Source organism: Microtus ochrogaster, chromosome 18 (assembly GCF_000317375.1).
Source record: "Microtus ochrogaster isolate Prairie Vole_2 chromosome 18, MicOch1.0, whole genome shotgun sequence".
Taxonomy (NCBI): Eukaryota; Metazoa; Chordata; class Mammalia; order Rodentia; family Cricetidae; genus Microtus; species Microtus ochrogaster.
This window is the reverse complement of record NC_022020.1, coordinates 10,269,751-10,273,906: the sequence shown is the minus strand read 5'-3', so window position 1 is coordinate 10,273,906 and position 4,156 is coordinate 10,269,751.

The window sequence follows — 4,156 nt, the reverse complement described above, 5'->3', positions numbered from 1 at the left end:
CATATTTCAAGTCTATCTGAGAAAAGATCTGTCAGCTAAACAAGAGTGACAAGAGTGGAGGACAGGGGTCACTGAGAGTTTAACGTTCTTTAGATAAAGAAAATGTTCTCTTTGCCAATTGGTGTAAATTCAGCAGGAAACCTACTTTGGTACTTTGGTATTTGTTGTTTGTGTATTGTCTCTATCCAATACCAGTAGGAAACAGTCTACGTGACTGACATCAAGTGTACAATCATCATGTTATTGGTGGCCTGACAGAGAAGCTCCAAGGAAACTGCCTTTTTCAGGAACTCCAGTTTAGAGGCTGTGCACACATGCACTTGTGTGTCCCAAGGCTCTATAGTGGCATGTTCTTTCTCTGCTCAAGTAGTTTTCCAGGGTCATCTCTGAGGAAAGAGAGACATAGGTAACATTTATACACTATCCAAAAATACACAGCATGAATATATGCTGGAGATTTAAGGTAACATACATTGGATGGCTTTCCTAGGGGATCCTTCTGTTATCCTCAGATCTTGATGACAATTGGAGCAGGTTCTGAAGCTGGATGATAGAACATGAGCCATCTCACTGCTCTGCACAGGATGTCCTTCTGAAGCTGTGTAGAACTTCTGAGCTTTCCCGAACTCGGAGATGACCTTTTTCAACACTGACACCAGGGCTGAGTGTGCAAGTCCTCAGGTTAGGAATCCTCTGGGACATGATTCAGGATGTGGCCAGGTGCCTACAAGAGAAGGAATATTGTAGATTGATGGGGAAACTGGCTGAGAGTTCCACATCCACAGGCACAAGAACTGTGGTTTTGGCAGATAATGGCAGGTTTACTTTATGAAATTCAGGGATTAAAGACGTAGGTTTAATGCTCATTGTTGTCCAAGGTGACCTTCCCCAGGCCAACATCATTAGGATTTCATCAGGGGCATCAGAGGATTGGGAATGATTTCTCTGCAACTTTTCAGATATCAGACTCTGGAATCAAAAGAGGAAAAGCATTTTCCCACCAGCATGTCTAAACATAGGCACTCTGCTTCCTGCACCTCATCTCACTTTCTCTTGTCTACATTAGACAGGATACATACTTGGTGAAAATGAGCTTCCACAAAAGATGATGTCCCAAAGAACCTGCAGATAATAGGAGAGAAAGGGTGACCAATGAGACATCTGGAGTTGACTTGGGAAACTCCATGTGACCCACCTGTAGCAAACTGCTCATCACAGCTGTGTCAAGTGGCCGGTGGGTGTAATTAATCATTGTGCCAACCAAATCTGTTATGTCCAAAAGAGCATCTAAGGACTCAGTCTTGTGCTCTGTGAGGAGGACACCTGTGGACAGCTTTGGGATGAAGCGTGTGGAGTTATTCCTACAAGTGGCTGGTAATCATGGACCCTGCCCCTGCTTCATCCAACATGGAGGTGGTAAAGGAGGGAAGTGATGGAAGTGGGGGTCTAGAACTCACCTGACTTTTGTTCTCTCAGATAAAATGCTAAAGATAGATACTTGCTTTAGTATCAGGGAAAGTCCTCGTTAGTCCAAAGGCAAATGTCACAATAAACACCACAACTGATCATTTTGAGATTTGCCTTTGCAGAGTCTGTCATGTGAGTCTGGAGCCCATGATTCTCATCGCTTGTATCTCCTGGGTTTCACTGACCTGGCTATAGCACCCAAGTCTCCCTTTCCCAGGCACTGCATTCAGTAAAGTATATCACGAATGATACTTGCCTTAGTGATCACCACTGATGCAGAGCAGGTATGACCACATAAACAAGAAGGCCTGCCACTCCAGACTGGTTTTCCCTGCAAGGCTGTGTGCACTCTGGTTCTCATGGTTCTTCAACCCAGTACAGACTAAGCATCTTGCCAGTTGCAGTGATTGTTCTTCCATACAGGAGTAAGATGATGTTCACCTGTTATACACAAACTGTTCTTCCATAACAGCTAGGGATAGAAGGAAAGATGAGCTACTTGACACAATTTATATCACGATCACTCTGAATCCATGACTCTGTTGTGTGTCCTCTTAACTTTGTTCCTCTGCATCTTGAGCTTAATGACCATGTCCCTGGAGTTGAAAACGGTTAACTCTGGCAGCCTCATGCTTATCTTTCTGTGGATCAGTGTTAAGGATAAACCACATCATAGATACCTCTCTAATAAAACAGAATGAAAATCAGTGTTCTCAGTGCTACCTTCAGCCCTGAGACCCACAGAGAAGCCCTGGCATTCAGTCCCTTCTGAGTTGCCACTCTTTGTTACATCATTGGTTGTACATGGATAGTGTCCATGACAACACCAATGCAACTTTCAAAAGAGGATCCTAGCAGAATGCTTCTAATCAATAGTCCCAAGTTTCTGTGTAGGTCAGATCCTCTGACCCATGATGTGGGATCGAACCAAAAAGTAGTTCCAAGACTGTGGAATAAGTCATGTGTCCACTGTACACCAGTATCTGGACAATCAAGCAATACACACCTTGCAAACTGGAGCAACATCCCAAAATTTCATCCACAGTGATATCCATTTCCTTGCTGCTTGTTGTCACTTTCCTGTTAGGAGACAAATATGGTTCTGACAAGCACCCCACAGTAAGAGCCCCTTCACCAACAGCTGAACTGAACCAGCATGCAGTGGGAGTGTCTCCCGTGAAAAGAGAGAAATGGATACAGGCATCCTGCAAACACATCAGCAGGGAGAAGACATGAGGAAGGAGGAGATTCACCTCTGTCCAGTGTGAAAAAACATCTCCCTTGGACTTGACCTTGAAGAGAAAGACAGATGAATGAGAATTGTTGTTGTATGTCATGGAAAACCTGCCCATTGGGGCTTCTCATCCAATGGCATCTTTGGGTGGATTTTGAAACAGGGCTGCACTCTGAGAAGGATGCTATTGAAGGTCAGCCATTGGACATACCTTTTATTAACAATGGTTTTGTGTGGAGAACCCAGTGGTAGATGAAGGCTTACCATCTCCTGTGCTGGACTTCTCTGTTGAAGTACACGACAGACACTATGTCATCTGGATTTCCTGCATGGCTCCCAATTTGGTTATTTCAGTCACACAAAGAAAACTGTAATCCCAATGTCTCATCCTCTACAGTGACTAAATATGTAAAATAATAATGACATATGGAAGGCACAGTCTTAAGAACGTTGAATTATATACTTCAGAGTCTTGACTCTTATATCCTTCTGCACAATCTGTTTTCTGGTGGCTTCTTCTCATACTCTTTCCTGGTCTTTTAGTTTTCTTCCCTTGGCCTTTGATCCCATATAATTCTTTCTTGCTTTAGCCAACACTAATTCTGGCTGCCTCTACAGCCTCTATTTCTCAATCACTACTGTCTAATTTAGCTTAGAATTTTGGGTTAAAGGTGGTGGGGCTGTTTTGTAGATTTCCTTTTGAAATAAGATTTCCCAATTTACCTACACTATCATGTGATGGTCGCAAAGGACATTAGAAAACATGTAGATTAATAAACAATGACGTGCATCTTGGGCACCCCATTTGGCTGTGTGTGTGTGTGTGTGTGTGTGTGTGTGTGTGTACCTACAATGCTCTCTCCTTCCAGTGGTGCCTCTTACTTCTGAGAAACATGATTTTTTCCTGAGAGTGGCAGACAGCAGCACAGAAATCTCACACAATTTCCAATTCTCTTCTTAATCCTCTTCCAGCCTTTTGACAGACTGCTGGCAGAGGCTGCACTGACATCTTCAGGAAGGACACCTTTTAAGTTCTTCTTGGATGTTGTCTGAAGAGAAGATCTTTAAGTGACATGGGTTTCAGAGGTGCTCATATCCTGAGGTGTCTCCCTGTCCTTTCTTACAGAGGGTGTACTCTGAGCATCTGAGCTTTTCTTCAGTGTGCTCACTTCCTGGGGTTTCTCGCAGGCCAAATACTCTGCAGAAGAAATGCACTCAGATAATTGGCATCTTGAGGACCACTCATTGCAAACCACGCTATCTACTGCCAGACTTCTGCTCAGGAGAGGAGTAACCTCAGAAGCACACATGGGTTCTTGGCAGGGAGGGTTGTCTTCCTTCAGCAAGGTGCCACAAGGTGGCAGGCATGCTCAGGCTTCTGCTCCCCTGCTTGCTTGAACACTTCTCATCATGCCCCTGATGTTCAGCCAGCAGGGTAAAGGTAGGAAGGGCAGG